Here is a 20,718-nt window from a genome sequence, read left to right on the forward strand (position 1 = left end):
AGAGAGAGGGATGAGTGGAAGGTGGCGGTGGGTGCATGACAACAGAATCCTAGGAAGGAAGGAAGGAAGGTAGGTCATGGGGGCGCAATCAATTGATCAGTGCTGAATGACTAGGGGATGCATCCCAAATGGCACCCTATGCCCTATCTAGTGCACTACCTTTGATTAGACCCCTAACGGCTCTATGGGATAAGACAGTCATGGTCCAGTCACGTGGCCAGGATACATTTTGGAAATATAACATTCTATATCTCAAAGTCTGATACGCCCCTTGAAAGGCATCACTCCACAGAGGACCAACACACACTACAGACATATGGTAGTGCACCAAAACATCACACACCGGTTTGTTTTTTCCCCACAGCACATTCATTCTTACATGGTAATTACTTGAATGCTAAAGTTGGGCTTGGGCTTGTAGCACAACCACAGCTTCTATTTAGGCTAATATTTGAGGAGTACTGTAGAAGTGCTTGATGGCATTTTAGAAACCCACATCCTCAAGTCAAAACCAGTTGAAAGAGGAGAGTAAGACTTCTCCCGGTGAAGCTCTACAAAATAACCCGTTATTGAGATGCAAACTGGTAATTACACCATATTTAGCTGCATTCTGTCAGCTCTCCTTATGGGGTGTGTGTGTGTGAGAGAGAATCTATTGTTTAAACAGGGTTGTTTAAGAGGGATGCGTTGCGAGGCAGCAGCGAGTAGTTATGCTCCTGTTTGAAGGTCATTTGGAGGCTACATGCCTTATAGAGAGATGGCTGCTGCATGAGAAACTGCATGACATGAGAAGAAGGCAAGTAGTAGTGTGTCTGGACTGGAATAAAGCTTAATGACAATCTGCAGAGCACTTGCAAAAGAGAGCCAACTATGCAATGATGCCACACCAAAACGGAAAAGGGATAGAACATTGGACTGGAGAGAGCAAAATTACAATGGAAAACGAGCCTATATGGGCAGACCCTATTTGAACGTGGGAGAGAGAGGCAGAGAGGTAGAAGGACAGAGAGACGCATGCGACAAACCCCCTGCTGAGCAGACTGGGTCTTCCATCAAACTTCCTCAGCTAGCCAACACACATCCAATTATCTCTCCACCTCCTCTTGCCCTGCCCTGCCCAGCCCTGGGTAAGCAGCCTGGGCTAGAAGAGCCCAGTCCCCGGACCAGTCAAGTGGCTCTTATCCCAACACACACTGCATGTAGTGAGGCAATACCGTAACCGACCTAATACAGTCAACCAGGTCACTATTGTCAAAAAGACTAAACCTGGCTATATCTACTGACTTTCTGTTGGGAAACTTTTCACCTTGGCCAGCCCTGGCTGTTGAATGGCGTAGGTTGTATCTTTGAACTGCGACAAAAAAGCAACAGCCAAGTTCACAAAGACTTTAGACATGGCTGAAAAAGCCCTGGCAAGGCAAGCAGTAGAGCACAAGCGGATGAAGGAAAAGAGAGTGCAGTAGTTGCTAGGTAGATATTAGGTCCTTGTGCACATGTAGTAAGTAGTGAAACAAAAAGAAAGAACGATAGAGAAAGAAAGTAGAGATGCACGCACGCACATGCTGGGATTACAGTAGGCTTTGGGGCTCGGAGCTCTCTGGAGTACCAGTTAGCTGCAGGGTGGATTCTGCTAAACCAACACTCTCTCTCTCTCTCTCTCTCTCTCTCTCTCTCTTCCTTTAGAGTAATTACAAATAGCATCAGCATAGGAACCCTCCTAGCTGCAGCAGCAGTACTGTATATATCTTTACAGAGCAGAGCTGGCTGCTGTCCTACTGCAGCGCTGCAGAATCCACTGATCCCCAGTCTCTCTCTCTGTCTGTCTCCGCACAGCGTCTGTCTTACGCACACCTGCATTGCTTACAGCCATCTTAAAATGCTTAATGCAGGAGAGCGTGGCTTAAACGTGATGCCAATCAGCCGCAACTGCTACCAATTTCCTTAACAGTCAAGACCGGTCACTGCGAAATAGTGCAGTAGTTCGTAAGTAGATATAATGATCACGTGGGACACTTTCTAGAAATTTCCCTCAAGAACATTTAAACAATTGTATAAACTAACACAATGAAGTAATGAATATTTGACTGCTGTATTCTTTTACTCTGTTCTACAGGAAAAAGACACTTGAGTTGAGAGCGAAGACACAATGTTCTCATCCCAAGAACTCTCTACAGCGTGACATTGAGAGTCAACCTTTCTGAATTGCACTCTCCTTGACTGCTACGGTTTTCATGAGACCCACAGGCAACCATCCCACGCAAAAGCCTTTGTTCTCTGGTCCCTGCTATCTGGGATCCTTGGGATGTCCCTACCCCCCATTGAAGTTGTAATGTAAAATGGTTAAAGCTGCAATATGTAACTTTTTGGGCGACCCGACCAAATTCACAGAAATGGGAGTTATAGATCTGTCAATCGCATTGAAAGCAAGTCTAAAAAGCAGTAGATATGTTCTATGTGCAGTATTTCTATACTTCCCGTTAAGTTTAGTTTTTGCGTCTTTTACTTTCAGTTTTGTATACCCACTTCAAACAACTGAAAATGGTTATTGAAAATATATTTCACAGTGGTTTAGACAGTACAATGATTCTCTACACTATACATTGTTTAGGCACAAACTTAAATTAGCAGATACCGATAGACTTCGTCATTGCGCTAACGCTAGTTAGCATTGGCACGCAAAACTACCCCTCTAATGTCCTTCAAACTGGACACAGAGACATAAAAATGGTATCCATGAGTTCATCTGACTCTGGGAAGTAGATAAAAGGGCCTCATTGCCAAAATAGCCTATTTTGACTTTGTGTCTGTGGTAACTAGTGACTACCGCAAAGTAGCCTAAGTGGAAAATTACGCAATTATTCCAAAACTGCAGCTCATTGTTGGAACACATATTTCCCTACTTCAGTCAACCAGTTCATTTAGAATGTGATACAACTGTCCTCACTTGGCAAGGAATGTAGCTTGTGTATCCCATCAGTTCGTTTTTATAGGCATTTATTTCTGTAGGCGCACTCAGCATGCGTGTAGAGGGAGCAGTCAGAACGCAATTGAGTGAGTGAGACACAGATGGGAAAGGGAATTTAGGGAGCAGAACTGTGCGATGCACAAACACAGCTGTAGCTCGGCCACCTTCCACTGCAGATGCGGAAGGCCAACAGAGGCAGATGCGGTGGATTGAGACGCAGCCAGTGCAAAAAAAAACATCTCTAGCTTAAACTGACGGATTTTGATGGGCATTTATGTTACTTAGATTGAAGCACGGGTGTGTCAATAGACTTCAGGATTAAGGTAAACTTAAAGTTACAGTAAGGATAAGGGTTAATCTTAAGGTTTTGGGTAGGGACATTCCAAGGATCCCGGATAGCACTAACCTTAGTTCTCCCCCCTCAGGATTGGTCGAAAAATCTACTCAACAGACAACCTAACCAATGACAGCCCATCTTTTCTCCCCAGTCCCGGGTCCCCCACTATAGTGACTAGGGCCTGGCAGCAGACTAGTGGCCTCTGGTGTTTGCTAGGTGGTACTGCGGCACTGTGCTGCACTGGTCTATTAGTGCTGCTTGGGGTGGAGAGAGATAGAAAGGAGAGCCTCTCCAGTAAGAAGAAGCCTGACCATAAAGATAGATAGAGGTCGCACTTGCACACTGCATGGACAGCGCCATCGAGGACTTTTACAGAAGCTATCATGCCAAAGATAGGTATTCTCTCTTTCCAGCTCTATGAGGCTGACTAGATTGACAGGCTCCCTACCACGCTGGGTGAAATGGGCGGACACTAATATTAATGTCCCAGCCAGGCAGGCACTGCTGCAATGCAGTTAGCTATTTGCCGAAGAGGCAATACTTTTTTTTTTTTTTAAGAAGGGGAGGATGAATGACGAAAGAAAGAACATACTAAATATCTCAAAAACTAGAAGCACCATTTTTGGGACAAATCATTCGCTAAATGCTAAACCTCGTTTAGATCCATTATTGAATAATGTGGCTATTGAGCAAGTTGGGGAGACTAAACTGCTAGGTGTAATCCTAGATAGCAAGCTTTCATGGTCAAAGCATAGACTCAGTGGTTGCTAAAACATAGAGGTCTGTCCATGATAGGACATTGCGCTGCCTTCTTGACATCTCAGTCAACCAGACAGGTCCTACAGGCCCTAGTTTTGTCGCACCTGGAATACGTGCGGCAAAGAAGGCCATAGGTAAATTGCAGTTGGTCCAGAACAAAGCAGCATGTAACGCACTTAGATGTAAATAGAGGGAAAGTGCCAGTAACATGCATGTAAGTCTCTTCTGGCTCAAAGTTGATGAGAGATTGACTGCATCACTATTGGTCTTTGTGCGAGGTATTGATGTGTTGAAGGTACCGAACTGTCATCGGTACAACACAAGACATGCAACATGGTCTCTTCACAGTCCCCAGGTCCAGAACAGAGGCTGGGAAATGCACACTATTAAATAGAGCCATGACTACATGTAACTCTTCCACCCCAGGTAACTCAAGCTAGCAATACATTTACATTTAAGTCATTTAGCAGACGCTCTTATCCAGAGCGACTTACAGTTAGTGAGTGCATACATTATTTTGTAAATGTTTTTTTCATACTGGCCCCCCGTTGGAAATGTTTTTTAAAACTGTTTTTATTGACCTCCTGAGTGGCGCAGTGGTCTATTGGCCTGAGCTACATCCCTGTAGGCCATTCCCTCCCCTACGCTGGACGATGCTGGGCCAATGGTGCACCACCCCATGGGTCTCCCGGTCGCGGCCGGCTACAACAGAGCCTGGATTCGAACTAGTGGTCAATAAAACCAGTTTAAAAAAAAAAAGATAAAATAACTTACTGTACAAAGGGAACTGTGAAGAAAAAAAAGCAATTTTATATATCTTGTATTGTAATTTGTACTGTACTATTTATTAGTCCTAGATAATGTGTGTATGTACTGATATGTAGGCTGTGTGAGATGTTTTAAATCAAATCAAATTTTATTTGTCACATGCGCCGAATACAACAGGTGTAGACATTACCGTGAAATGCTTACTTACAGCCCTTAACCAACAATGCATTAATTTTTTTATAAAAAAGTAAAATAAAAAAAACAAAAAAGTGTTGAGAAAAAAAGAGCAGAAGTAAAATAAAATAACAGTAGGGAGGCTTATATACAGGGGGGTACCGGTGCAGAGTCAATGTGCGGGGGCACCGGCTAGTTGAGTTAATATGTACATGTAGGTAGAGTGAAAGTGACTATAAATAAATAATTAACAGAGTAGCAGCAGCGTAAAAAGATGGGGTGGGGGGAAAGTGCAAATAGTCCGGGTAGCCATGATTAGCTGTTCAGGAGTCTTATGGCTTGGGGGTAGAAGCTGTTGAGAAGCCTTTTGGACCTAGACTTGGCGCTCCGGTACCGATTGCCGTGCGGTAGCAGAGAGAACAGTCTATGACTAGGGTGGCTGGAGTCTTTGACAATTTTGAGGGCCTTCCTCTGACACCGCCTGGTATAGAGGTCCTGGATGTCAGGAAGCTTGGCCCCAGTACTGGACCGTACGTACTACCCTCTGTAGTGCCTTGCGATCAGAGGACGAGCAGTTGCCATACCCGGCGGTGATGCAACCAGTCAGGATGCTCTCGATGGTGCAGCTGTAGAACGTTTTGAGGATCTGAGGACCCATGCCAAATCTTTTCAGTCTCCTGAGGGGGAATAGGCTTTGTCGTGCAATCTTCACGACTGTCTTGGTGTGTTTGGACCATGATAGTTTGTTGGTGATGTGGACACCAAGGAACTTGAAGCTCTCAACCTGTTCCACTACAGCCCCGTCGATGAGAATGGGGGCATGCTCAGTCCTCTTTTTTTCCCTGTAGTCCATAATCATCTCCTTTGTCTTGGTCACGTTGAGGGAGAGGTTGTTATCCTAGCACCACATGGCCAGGTCTCTGACCTCCTCCCTATAGGCTGTCTCATCGTTGTCGGTGATCAGGCCTACCACTGTTGTGTCGTCGGCAAACTTAATGATGGTGTTGGAGTCGTGCCTGGCCATGCAGTCATGGGTGAACAGGGAGTACAGGAGGGGACTGAGCACGCACCCCTGAGGGGCCCCCGTGTTGAGGATCAGCGTGGCAGATGTGTTGTTACCTACCTTTACCACCTGGGGGCGGCCTGTCAGGAAGTCCAGGATCCAGTTGCAGAGTGAGGTGTTTAGTCCCAGGATCCTTAGCTTAGTGATGAGCTTTGAGGGCACTATGGTGTTGAACGCTGAGCTGTAGTCAATGAATAGCATTCTCACGTAGGTGTTCCTCTTGTCCAGGTGGGAAAGGGCAGTGTGGAGTGCAATAGAGATTGCATCATCTGTGGATCTGTTGGGGCAGTATGCAAATTGGAGTGGGTCTAGGGTTTCTGGGACAATGGTGTTGATGTGAGCCATGACCAGCCTTTCAAAGCACTTCATGGCTACATACGTCAGTGCTACGGGTCGGTAGTCATTTAGGCAAGTTATCTTAGTGTCCTTGGGCATGGGGACTATGGTGGTCTGCTTGAAACATGTTGGTATTACAGACTCAGTCAGGGACATGTATAAAATGTCAGTGAAAACACTTGCCAGTTGGTCAGCACATGCTCGGAGTACACGTCCTGGTAATCCATCTGGCCCTGCGGCCTTGTGAATGTTGACCTGCTTAAAAGTCTTACTCACATCGGCTACGGAGAGCGTGATCACATAGTCATCCGGAACAGCTGGTGCTCTCATGCATGCTTCAGTGTTGCTTGCCTCGAAGCGAGCATAGAAGTGGTTTAGCTCGTCTGGTAGGCTTGTGTCACTGGGCAGCTCGCGGCTGTGCTTCCCTTTGTAGTCTGTAATAGTTTTCAAGCCCTGCCACATCCGTCAAGCGTCAGAGCCGGTGTAGTACGATTCAATCTTAGTCCTGTATTGACTATTTTCCTGTATGATGGTTCGTCGGAGGGCATAGCGGGATTTCTTATAAGCGTCCGGGTTAGAGTCCCGCTCCTTGAAAGCGGCAGCTCTACCCTTTAGCTCAGTGCGGATGTTGCCTGTAATACATGGCTTCTGGTTGGGGTATGTACAGTGGGGAGAACAAGTATTTGATACACTGCCGATTTTGCAGGTTTTCCTACTTACAAAGCATGTAGAAGTCTGTAATTTTTATCATAGGTACACTTCAACTGTGAGAGACAGAATCTAAAACAAAAATCCAGAAAATCACATTGTATGATTTTTAAGTAATGAATTTGCATTTTATTGCATGACATAAGTATTTGCTACATCAGAAAAGCAGAACTTAATATTTGGTACAGAAACCTTTGTTTGCAATTACAGAGATCATATGTTTCCTGTAGGTCTTGACCAGGTTTGCACACACTGCAGCAGGGATTTTAGCCCACTCCTCCATACAGACCTTCTCCAGATCCTTCAGGTTTCGGGGCTGTCGCTGGGCAATACAGACTTTCAGCTCCCTCCAAAGATTTTCTATTGGGTTCAGGTCTGGAGACTGGCTAGGCCACTCCAGGACCTTGAGATGCTTCTTACGGAGCCACTCCTTAGTTGCCCTGGCTGTGTGTTTCGGGTCGTTGTCATGCTGGAAGACCCAGCCATGATCCATCTTCAATGCTCTTTCTGAGGGAAGGAGGTTGTTGGCCAAGATCTCGCGATACATGGCCCCATCCATCCTCCCCTCAATACGGTGCAGTCGTCCTGTCCCCTTTGCAGAAAAGCATCCCCAAAGAATGATGTTTCCACCTCCATGCTTCACGGTTGGGATGGTGTTCTTGGGGTTGTACTCATCCTTCTTCTTCCTCCAAACACGGCGAGTGGAGTTTAGACCAAAAAGCTCTATTTTTGTCTTATCAGACCACATGACCTTCTCCCATTCCTTGCCAATGATCATCCAGATGGTCATTGGCAAACTTCAGACGGGCCTGGACATGCGCTGGCTTGAGCAGGGGGACCTTGCGTGTGCTGCAGGATTTTAATCCATGACGGCGTAGTGTGTTACTAATGGTTTTCTTTGAGACTGTGGTCCCAGCTCTCTTCAGGTCAATGACCAGGTCCTGCCGTGTAGTTCTGGGCTGATCCCTCACCTTCCTCATGATCATTGATGCACCACGAGGTGAGATCTTGCATGGATCCACAGACCGAGGGTGATTGACCATCATCTTGAACTTCTTCCATTTTCTAATAATTGCTCCAACAGTTGTTTCCTTCTCACCAAGCTGCTTGCCTATTGTCCTGTAGCCCATCCCAGCCTTGTGCAGGTCTATAATTTTATCCCTGATGTCCTTACACAGCTCTCTGGTCTTGGCCATTGTGGAGAGGTTGGAATCTGTTTGATTGAGTGTGTGGACAGGTGTCTTTTATACAGGTAACGAGTTCAAACAGGTGCAGTTAATACAGGTAATGAGTGGAGAACAGGAGGGCTTCTTAAAGAAAAACTAACAGGTCTGTGAGAGCCGGAATTATTACTGGTTGGTACAGTGAGGGAAAAAGGTATTTGATCCCCTGCTGATTTTGTACGTTTGCCCACTGACAAAGAAAAAAATCAGTCTATAATTTTAATGGTAGATTTATTTGAACAGTGAGAGACAGAATAACAACAAAAAAATCCAGAAAAACGCATGTAAAAAATGTTATAAATTGATTTGCATTTTAATGAGGGAAATAAGTATTTGACCCCTCTGCAAAACATGACTTAGTACTTGGTGGCAAAACCCTTGTTGGCAATCACAGAGGTCAGACGTTTCTTGTAGTTGGCCACCAGGTTTGCACACATCTCAGGAGGGATTTTGTCCCACCCCTCTTTGCAGATCTTCTCCAAGTCATTAACGTTTCGAGGCTGACGTTTGGCAACTCGAACCTTCAGCTCCCTCCACAGATTTTCTATGGGATTAAGGTCTGGAGACTGGCTAGGCCACTCCAGGACCTTAATGTGCTTCTTCTTGAGCCACTCCTTTGTTGCCTTGGCCGTGTGTTTTGGGTCATTGTCATGCTGGAATACCCATCCACGACCCATTTTCAATGCCCTGGCTGAGGGAAGGAGGTTCTCACCCAAGATTTGATGGTACATGGCCCCGTCCATCGTCCCTTTGATGCGGTGAAGTTGTCCTGTCCCCTTAGCAGAAAAACACCCCCAAAGCATAATGTTTACACCTCCATGTTTGACAGTGGGGATGGTGTTCTTGGGGTCATAGGCAGCATTCCTCCTCCTCCAAACACGGCGAGTTGAGTTGATGCCAAAGAGCTCCATTTTGGTCTCATCTGACCACAACACTTTCACCCAGTTCTCCTCTGAATCATTCAGATGTTCATTGGCAAACTTCAGACGGGCATGTATATGTGCTTTCTTGAGCAGGGGGACCTTGCGGGCGCTGCAGGATTTCAGTCCTTCACTGCGTAGTGTGTTACCAATTGTTTTCTTGGTGACTATGTTCCCAGCTGCTTTGAGATCATTGACAAGATCCTCCCGTGTAGTTCTGGGCTGATTCCTCACCGTTCTCATGATCATTGCAACTCCACGAGGTGAGATCTTGCATGGAGCCCCAGGCCGAGGGAGATTGACAGGTCTTTTGTGTTTCTTCCATTTGCGAATAATCACACCAACTGTTGTCACCTACTCACCAAGCTGCTTGGCGATGGTCTTGTAGCCCATTCCAGCCTTGTGTAGGTCTACAATCTTGTCCCTGACATCCTTGGAGAGCTCTTTGGTCTTGGCCATGGTGGAGAGTTTGGAATCTGATTGATTGATTGCTTCTGTGGACAGATGTCTTTTATACAGGTAACAAACTGAGATTAGGAGCACTCCCTTTAAGAGTGTGCTCCTAATCTCAGCTCGTTACCTGTATAAAAGACACCTGGGAGCCAGAAATCTTTCTGATTGAGAGGGGGGTCAAATACTTATTTCCCTCATTAAAATGCAAATCAATTTATAAAATTTTTGACATGTGTTTTTCTGGATTTTGTTGTTGTTATTCTGTCTCTCACTGATCAAATAAACCTACCATTAAAATTATAGACTGATCATTTCTTTGTCAGTGGGCAAACGTACAAAATCAGCAGGGGATCAAATACTTTTTTCCCTCACTGTAGGTGATCAAATACTTATGTCATACAATAAAATGCAAATTAATTACTTAAAAATCATAAAATGTGATTTTCTGGATTTTTGTTTTAGATTCCGTCTCACAGTTGAAGTGTACCTATGATAAAAAATTACAGACCTCTACATGCTTTGTAAGTAGGAAAACCTGCAAAATCAGCAGTGTATCAAATACTTGTTCTCCCCACTGTACGTACGGTCACTGTGGGGACGACTTCATCGATGCACTTATTGATGAAGCTAGTTTTAAATGTATGTATTTCAGTCCTTGACTAATAATGTTCTGTACTATGTATTATTTCATGTGGACCCCAGGAAGAGTAGCTGATGCTTTTGCAGCGGCTAATGGGGATCCTAATAAATACCAAATACTTATGAATTTTTTGTCTTGGCTGTGTGTGAGTGGGTTTTCACTGTGAGAAAGGGGGTATGTGGGAAAGAGGGGAAGATCGAGTGAGGGCAGAGGGAGAGAGAGCATTGGAGATGGGCAGCACAGCCTGTGGACCTTTAGTAGTAGCGGGACATAGACTTGACCTGGGCGTTAACACCAAGGAGGCTTGGAGAGAGATTCTGGAGCAAGTGGAGGAAGGGAGGGAGGGAGAGAGAAAGTGATAAAGGAGTGATGGACACTCAAGCTGGAGAAATCAAGGAGTGCTCCTTTTCTAAGGATCTGAGTTAAAGCTTGCAGGCAGCAAGAGAGAAAGAGAGAGGGTGAAATCGAGAGATAGAGGGATAGAGATGGAGGAAGAGAGAGCGGAAGTGAAGGCGTGATGGAACTGGGTCACCCTGCGTGAGATCTCAGGAGTCCTTCAGGAGCACTCTACCATGGCCTGTTGTCTTGGGCTGCAATTTGTTATTGACTGGGAGCCTGTACAGTGAGTGTGTGTGCATGGGTGGGTGGAATGGTCGACAGGGCAATTCTGCCGCCCTAGCCTAGCTGACAGCCATCTGTTTGGTGGTCAGTACCTGGTACCCACAATGCAACAGGAGGTGAGGGGGACAATAACTAATAGGACAGAGCTAAATAAGAACATTGTGTTCCATAATATGTTTAATTGACAACATTTTTTCCAGCCTTGAATATATTTAGAGTTGTCAATATTTAGGAAAGTTTACAGATAATGTGCTGTTTTCATCACGCATGTCATGAATCTTTTCTGCAACAGGTACTTCATTGCATAAATATGGTTAGATGGAAACATGGCTACTGACTGCGATGTCGACCCTACTAGTCATGTAGTGTTTGATGCATGGTGGTGGTGTAGCCAAGCCCTATCAGAATGCCTGTCCCAGGTGGGCTTCCTCAGAGGATACACAGCTGTGTCAGACTAATCTGGACATGACGACAGGATAAATATGTTCAGACAGTGAAATAGTGACCCGTTCCCATCAAATCACTCACAAAAGCCACCAAGCCAGACTCCTAATGCACTGATTCCACTCTTTAGTCTCCACCACCATACCATTAGCCTGGATGCCAGTCTATTTCTGCTGTCTTGCCAACTCCTTATGGAATTTTATGCCAAACAAATTGAAACAGACTGGCACTCAGGCTACCATACCCTGGCTCTTTGTCTGGTGTGGGTCTGGGGAGTGACAGTCTTCAGTGAGAGCTAGGCTAGATGATGTAAATATATGATGATGTGGCCTAAATAAATAAATAGAGCCCCACAGATTGGTCTTGGCTATCAAAAGGGGGATGGATGCCCACTGACCCAGTCCCACCGTTGAGATAGACTAGAGGGTGAAGTGCATCTCAATGTAGACTGAAAGGCTAAATAAACCAGTGCAGGCCAAAGCAGCACATCACAGAGGAACCAGGCTCCAGCTCCATAGAAAAGCCTTTAATTAGGCTGGCGTGGCTGGAATAATTCTCCCTGCAATGTGACCTTCGATGTCTACCTGCCGTAGGCCCTGTGTGTGTGTGCTTATATTAACCACCATTTATTTGCATATACCGGGACGGGAAGAAAGTGACTTGACTTGTGCATTTCTACGATGTTTTGGTTCGGCTTGAATTGCTAAGCAATATAATGACTTTTGTGGTGCCTCTCTGTTGTGACAAAATAAAATAAATAAATAAATTTGCTGGTGCATTTTTTAAAGCAACCGGTTTTGTCCATCTGTGAAGTAGGCATGATAATGCTTCATTTTTTTTATTAGCCTTAAATCACTTTGCATTGTGGAACATCCTGATTCATAGCAATTTATGAAGACAGAGGCAGACAGTGAGGGGGACCTGAATGGCACATTAATGTCCCATTGGTTCTATATGACCCAATTATTTTCCCACAACGCGCCTCTTCCACTGGCACTTTATTCCCTTCAGCACCTTAAAAAAGCCTCACTCATCTCTGCACCAGCCATAATACACATCCTGCCATAATTCACATCCTGCCACAATACTCACAATACACATCCTGCCATAATACTCACAATACACGTCCTGCCATAATCCACGTCCTGCCATAATCCACATCCTGCCATTACATTTACATTTTAGTCATTTAGCAGACGCTCTTATCCAGAGCGACTTACAGTTAGTGCGTGCATACATTTTTCATCCTGCCAATACACTCATAATACATGTCCTGGCATAATTCACGTCCTGCCATAATACACATCCTGCCATTACATTTACATTTTAGTCATTTATCAGACGCTCTTATCCAGAGCGACTTAGTTAGTGAGCGCATACATTTTTCATCCTGCCATTACACTCATAAATCACGTCCTGCCATAAATCACGTCCTGCCATAATACTCAAACTCACGTCCTGCCATAATACTCACAATACAAGCCCTGCCATAATACACGTCCTGCCATAATACTCACAATACACGCCCTGCCATAATACACGTCCTGCCATAACTCACAATACACGTTCTGCCATAATTCATGTCCTGCCATAATACTCATAATTCACGTCCTGCCATAATACTCATAATTCACGTCCTGCCATAATACTCATAATACACGTCCTGCCATAATACTCACAATACACACCCCTGCCATAATACACGTCCTGGCATAATTCACGTCCTCTAGTGGGGGAATGAATCCAGAAAATATTGAAACGGGAAATACAAGGGTTTGTGTATGTAGATGACAACACAACGTTCCAAGTCACATGGACTAATGGACAAAATAGCTGGTAAACTATTCCAGAACATGCTTTCACTACTCCGACCCTGCCTAGTGAGATAATAATAATAATAATAAGCCATTTAGCAGACGCTTTTATCCAAAGCGACTTACAGTCATGCGTGCATACATTTTTGTGTATGGGTGGTCCCGGGGATCGAACCCACTACCTTGGCGTTACAAGCGCCGTGCTCTACCAGCTGAGCTACAGAGGACCAGATAGCTACGATTTCTTTCACTACAATCCTTACCCTCATGATTTCCTGACCATTTTCTCACCACAACTTCCATGACTCTGTCCATCAAACATGGCATGAACAACACACAGTATAACATAAAACCTATTCTTGCCTCTGGGGATGTTTCATGCTGTATCACACTGAGGTAAAGAAGCCAGGCTTCGAGGGATTGACTGGGGGTTTGCAGAGCAGAACAGTCGTGGAGAATTCAGCCCCTCGAAGCGAGGGCCTTCGATCGACAGCCAGTCAAGCAGCCTCCTTGCCTGTCAACATATGGGGAGATGGTCTAAGAGGCACCAATGATCTACAGCCTGCTCGTAAATCTATCACTCTAAATCACTGGCAGCCTCAGCCCCCTGCGACACACACATACCGTACACACACACACACCGTTTACACTCCGACGGATGGCTGAGTTCACTCTGTAGTAGATGAGCTGCAGGGGTACCTGCTACACTACAATATAATAAAGCAACACCTTTAAACCAATAACAAAAGGAGGAACAACCCTTTATCAGATTTTGTACAGAAGTAAAGTGCAGTAGTTGTAGAAGATCCCAATGGAGAGAGAGGCTGCTGTAGTGTTGCAGGGATGGATGAGAGTCCTGTGGTGAATTCCTACTTCTCATGCTCTTCCCTATTACAAATTACACCACAGGGAAGGAAGATACTCGGGCAGAAAGGAGTCCATTTAGCTAATTAAAATGCATCCATTGTTTGCAGAGGAAAATTTGGGAGTAAATGGCTGTGTATCCGCTACGGTCTCCCCCCAAAGCACTTAAATAACGGGGCCACAAGGCCCAGCGCAATACAGAGGATATGTATAATGTGGCTCACGAGGGAGCTGGGTTGTTTAAATGTACATTGTTGTACAGATAAGAACGAGCCCATATAAACATGAATAAATTCCAACCGTAGTCAGCGGGGTGCGTAGATAAAAGTACAATACGGTTCTCAAGTTCATGCTTTTCGTGTCCAAATCACAGGCAAAATAATGGATTTTTTTTAAAATAACTTCTGTATGGTTTTCCTTATTGATGTTTCCTTATTCAGTGATGTAGTGCAGGGGTGTCAAACTCATTTTGCCCCAGGGGCCGCATTTGGTCTTCAACTGAAAATTGCTTACGCCTATATTTCCTCAGCGTCAACATTTGCAAAAGATAGTCGTCCAGCCATCGTCCATTTCATTATTCCCTGACTGTCTAGCTTTAATTTAAGTGATTATTAGCTAGCTGAACAGTCAAAACACCGTATAAATGTAGGTCCATTATTTCTACACAGTTTCGATTTGGTTTTAATCATTTTAAAGTATATCGACTTAGTCCGTCCCTTCACTCAGTACTTTGTTGCAGCGATTACAGCATTGATTCTTCTTGGGTATGACGCTACAAGCTTGGCACACCTGTATTTGGGGAGTTTCTGCCATTCTTTTCTGCAGATCCTCAAGCTCTGTCAGGTTGGATGGGGAGTGTTGCTGCACAGCAAGTCCGGGCTCTGGCTGGGCCACTCAAGAACATTCAGAGACTTGTCCCGAAGCCACTCCTGCGTTATCTTGGCTGTGTGCTTAGGCTTGTTGTCCTGTTGGATGGTGAACATTTGCCCCAGTCTGAGGTCCTGAACGCTCTGGAGCAGGTTTTCATCAAGGATCTCTCTGTACTTTGCTCCGTTCATCTTTGCCTCGATCCTCATTAGTCTCCCAGTCGCTGAAAAACATCCCCACAGCATGATGCTGCCACCACTATGCATCAACGTAGGGATGGTGCCAGGTTTCCTCCAGACGTGACGCTTGGCATTCAGGCCAAAGAGTTCAATCTTGGTTTCATCAGACCAGATAATCTTGTTTCTCATGGTCAGAGTCTTGGAGGTGCCTTTTGGCAAACTCCAAGCAGGCTGTCATGTGTCTTTCACTGAGGAGTGGCTTCTGTCTGGCCACTCTACCATAAAGGCCTCATTGGTGGAGTGCTGCAGAGATGGTTGTCCTTATGGAAGGTTCTCCCATCTCCACAGAGGAACTCCAGAGCTCTGTCAAAGTGACCATCAGGTTCTTGGTCACCTCCCTGAACAAGGCCCTTCTCCCCCGATTGCTCAATTTGGCCGGGCGGCCAGCTCTAGGAAGAATCTTGGTGGTTCCAAACATCTTCCATTTAAGAATGATAGAGCCCACTGAGTTCTTGGGGACCTTCAATGTTGCAGAAATGTTTTAGTACCCTTCCCCTGATCTGTGCCTCGACACAATCCTGTCTCAGAGCTCTACGGACAATTTCTTCGTCCTCATGGCTTGGTTTTTGCTCTGACATGCACTTTCAACTGTGGGACCTTATATAGACAGGTGTGTGCCTTTCCAAATCATGTCCAATCAATTGAATTTACCACAGGTGGACTCCAGTCAAGTTGTAGAAACATCTCAAGGATGATCAATGGAAACAGGATGCACCTGAGCTCAATTTCGAGTCTCAAAGCAAAGGGGCTGAATACTTATGTACAGTGGGGCAAAAAAAGTATTTAGTCAGCCACCAATTGTGCAAGTTCTCCCACTTAAAAAGATGAGGCCTGTAATTTTCATCATAGGTACACGTCAACTATGACAGACAAATTGAGGGAAAAAAAATCCAGAAAATCACATTGTAGGATTTTTAATGAATTTATTTGCAAATTATGGTGGAAAATAAGTATTTGGTCACCTACAAACAAGCAAGATTTCTGGCTCTCACAGACCTGTAACTTCTTCTTTAAGAGGCTCCTCTGTCCTCCACTCGTTACCTGTATTAATGGCACCTGTTTGAACTTGTTATCAGTATAAAAGACACCTGTCCACAACCTCAAACAGTCACACTCCAAACTCCACTATGGCCAAGACCAAAGAGCTGTCAAAGGACACCAGAAACAAAATTGTAGACCTGCACCAGGCTGGGAAGACTGAATCTGCAATAGGTAAGCAGCTTGGTTTGAAGAAATCAACTGTGGGAGCAATTATTAAGAAATGGAAGACATACAAGACCACTGATAATCTCCCTCGATCTGGGGCTCCACGCAAGATCTCACCCCTGTGGAGTCAAAATGATCACAAGAACGGTGAGCAAAAATTCCCAGAACCACACGGGGGGACCTAGTGAATGACCTGCAGAGAGCTGGGACCAAAGTAACAAAGCCTACCATCAGCAACACACTACGCCGCCAGGGACTCAAATCCTGCAGTGCCAGACGTGTCCCCCTGCTTAAGCCAGTACATGTCCAGGCCCGTCTGAAGTTTGCTAGAGTGCATTTGGATGATCCAGAAGAGGATTGGGAGAATGTCATATGGTCAGATGAAACAAAAATAGAACTTTTTGGTAAAAACTCAACTCGTCGTGTTTGGAGGACAAAGAATGCTGAGTTGCATCCAAAGAACACCATACCTACTGTGAAGCATGGGGGTGGAAACATCATGCTTTGGGGCTGTTTTTCTGCAAAGGGACCAGGACGACTGATCCGTGTAAAGGAAATAATGAATGGGGCCATGTATCGTGAGATTTTGAGTGAAAACCTCCTTCCATCAGCAAGGGCATTGAAGATGAAACGTGGCTGGGTCTTTCAGCATGACAATGATCCCAAACACACCGCCCGGGCAACGAAGGAGTGGCTTCGTAAGAAGCATTTCAAGGTCCTGGAGTGGCCTAGCCACTCAACCCCATAGAAAATCTTTGGAGGGAATTTAAAGTCTGTGTTGCCCAGCGACAGCCCCAAAACATCACTGCTCTAGAGGAGATCTGCATGGAGGAATGGGCCAAAATACCAGCAACAGTGTGTGAAAACCTTGTGAAGACTTACAGAAAACGTTTGACCTGTGTCATTGCCAACAAAGGGTATATAACAAAGTATTGAGAAACTTTTGTTATTGACCAAATACTTATTTTCCACCATAAATTGCAAATAAATTCATTAAAAATCCTACAATGTGATTTTCTGGATTTTTTTTCTCATTTTGTCTGTCATAGTTGATGTGTACCTATGATGAAAATTACAGGCCTCTCTCATCTTTTTAAGTGGGAGAACTTGCACAATTGGTGGCTGACTAAATACTTTTTTCCCCCACTGTAAATAAGGTATCTGTTTTTTATTTGTAATACATTTGCAGACATTTCTAAAAACCTGTTTATTTTTATTTTTTATTTAATCCATTTTAGAATAAGGCTGTAATGTAACAAAATGTGGAATAAATCAAGGGGTCTGAATACTTTCCGAAGGCACTGTATATATAACATAATGTATATAATAAGATGGGCCTTCTTTGAGGGGGAAGCTGTCTTTTACTTGCACGCGATGCATCACATAGACTTTTCCCTTCAATCTCCTGTCACACTGCATTTATATGAGCGGTCCAATTTACCCGGGTAACCCACTGTGAATTATTCAGCAGATGTCAGATTATGAACATTGTAGAACCATATCTTTACTAGATCAGAGTGTGTACCATGCATGCAGTAACATGGTGGCTAAGAACACACTAGATTTGAATGTGTACCATGCAGTAGCAGGCTGCAGTATTGCAGTCCTGGGGTGACTCATCCATCAAGATCTAATAGTTCTGCATTAATGTAACATGGACTACTAAACCAGTGTGGTGCATTGGGTTCATGTGCACAACACGATGTAGGCTAGATCCCCATTATGAAGCTTTGAGCACTTAACTTCAAGAGTGTAAGTCAGAATTCGGTTTCATTACATCTAAAATAATCATGAATAAAATACAAATGATAACATAGTCAACAGTGTCCTCCTACCACAGATGAGTGGACTCGCTCCACAACACCACACGCCAAAACATTATAATTAACTATAAAGCACTATCAAGTTGTGCCCGAATATAAATTATATAAACGTTTGTTTTTAAATGGAGTGAGAAAATATTCATAGACCCCTGTCAGCCGTGTAAGTAGGGAGTATATCACATTCATATCCTATATTTATCACCTGCATTGCTGAAGTACTTAAAAGAGAACCAACACAAATAAATCCTGCTCTTTCTAGGTTTGGCAGAGAAGAGCAGGGCACAGTATACACATAGTACCACTGCTTCATATACAGCACAGTGTTTTTTCTTGATCAAAAAGGGATTTGGGTGGTGGGTTTGGCAATGGGTGCGGTCAGCCCGTCGGCGCAGCTGAATTTGAGAACATTTTTTATTTAATTTTTTATTTTACCCTTATTTTACCAGGTAAGTTGACTGAGATCACATTCTCATTTACAGCAACGACCTGGGGAATAGTTATAGGGGAGAGGAGGGGGGATGAACGAGCCAATTAGAAGCTGGGGATGATTAGGTGGCCATGACGGTATGAGGGCCAGATTGGGAATTTAGCCAGGACACCGGCGTTAACACCCCTACTCTTACAATAAGTGCAATTTAATCTTTAGTGACGAGAAAGTCAGGAAACCCGTTTAACGTCCCGAAAAATGGCACCCTACACAGGGCAATGTCCCCAATCAATGCCCTGGGGCATTGGGATATTTTTGGGGGACCAGAGGAAAGAGTGCCTCTAACACCACTTCCAGCAGCATCTGGTCTCCCATCCAGAGACCATCCCTGCTTAGGTTCAGAGGCAAACCAGCTGTGGGATGCAGGGTGGTATGCTGCTGGCGGTGTACAGACATTTGTAAGCATGCAATTCTACAAAATTCCAAATGGAACAAAGCATTTTTGTTAGGTTTAAAGCGAATTTCCTATGATTCTACATATTCTGCCATTAAGCTGAGAGAAAATGTTATACTTTTAAAGCTAATTTCCTGCAATTCTATGCATTTTGCCATGGCTAATGATGTGTTCTTTTGCTCAAACAAAACAAAATCAATACTGTTAAATTAATTGTTTTTGGAATTTTCAATTCTCCCTGACAGTCTAGCTTTTATTTTGGTGATTGTTAGTTCTCAAATATTATATTATTTACAAATACACTGAGTATACCAATCAATAGGAACACCTTCCTAATATTGAGTTGCACCTAGGGCTGTTACGGTGACCGTATTACCGCCTCATCGGCGGTCACGAGTCATGAAGGCAGTCAAATTCCACGTGACCATTTAGTCACGGTAATTAGGCTTCTCCAAGCTCTGATGCTGCTGATGGTCATTAGTAGCCTACCAAACTTGCTAACTGCCTGGTACGCAGCACTCAATTGCCCCTCTAAATCACTCTGACATCAATGCAAATGTCATCGAAAATCTCATCAAACACTTCATGAGAGCCCAAGAGCTCATGTTGCGGAACATTTCTCTAGGCTATACAATTGTGTGAGAAAACAGAGTGATGGCCTCTATTAAAAAAGAGGATGATCCCATCAGCTTTCTATAGGCTAGGCCTACTATATTTATTTATCAACTTTCCTAAAATTAAGCACATTGCTTCTCTTTACAACAGAAGTATAGCCTACCTGGCTGGCATGAAAATGAACCACAGGAAAAGTGTCCTCCATTCGCTATCCATGGCATACATATGCAGCGTGTGAGTTTCAAGTTTGGGGAAGATCATTTTCACCATAAAAATGCACCTTTATAATAAAAGCATTACATGCATAATCGCATTTGTGGTCACTTTTGATAATGGTGTTTTCCCGCTAATGGAACATTTGCGCTTATAGCCTACTGCCGTGTGCGCATTGCTGCGCTTATAATGTGAAGAAATAGCCTAATAGTTTATCAACATTTTAAGATAAACGTTCTGATCTGTTGCGTTTTTTGACGCTAGTGGTTGTATTAATTTGGGATCTATCACATCCCACAACTGTCCCAGACTAAGTTTGGAATATTTATTTCTCGCACAGAATATAATAGGTCAACTTTGTGCTATGGGGGATAGTAGATTGACATAGGCTAGTGGTTTTGCTGTTCGTTAGGCCTACTCATCTTGTTGGCTGACGAAAAGTAAATGTGGACAGTTCTTCCAATATCTTCAATATACGCCTCAGAATTGGGTAAGGACATGCGCAGTTGAGTCCCCGATGTGTCTCTCTTCACTTGTAGCCTGTGACAAAGACCCAATCACGTGACGGAGAGCCATGTGAGTGAGAGGTGCTTCGGAGCATGCAGCACGCAGGGAGAAGGTTATTAGAATTACTATATTCAGCCCAAGGGCACAACGGCCACTGGCCTCAAAAGGAATTGATTTTTTTAGGGGGCATTACGGCCACAGAAAGGGGATGCCGCGGGAAAGTTAGAGGCATTATCAAGTGCTTGTCAAATTGTGAATGAGAGAGTGATGAAGTGTGT

At 44.3% G+C, this 20,718-nt stretch overlaps 1 protein-coding gene across 3 annotated transcripts in view; it reads right to left on the reverse strand.

Moving 5' to 3' along the window:
- Positions 1–20,718, reverse strand: part of LOC121581063 (E3 ubiquitin-protein ligase mib1) — an 85,501-nt gene that overhangs the window by 9,110 nt on the left and 55,673 nt on the right. The window lies entirely within an intron of this gene.

This window comes from Coregonus clupeaformis, chromosome 14 (assembly GCF_020615455.1).
Source record: "Coregonus clupeaformis isolate EN_2021a chromosome 14, ASM2061545v1, whole genome shotgun sequence".
Classification (NCBI taxonomy): Eukaryota; Metazoa; Chordata; class Actinopteri; order Salmoniformes; family Salmonidae; genus Coregonus; species Coregonus clupeaformis.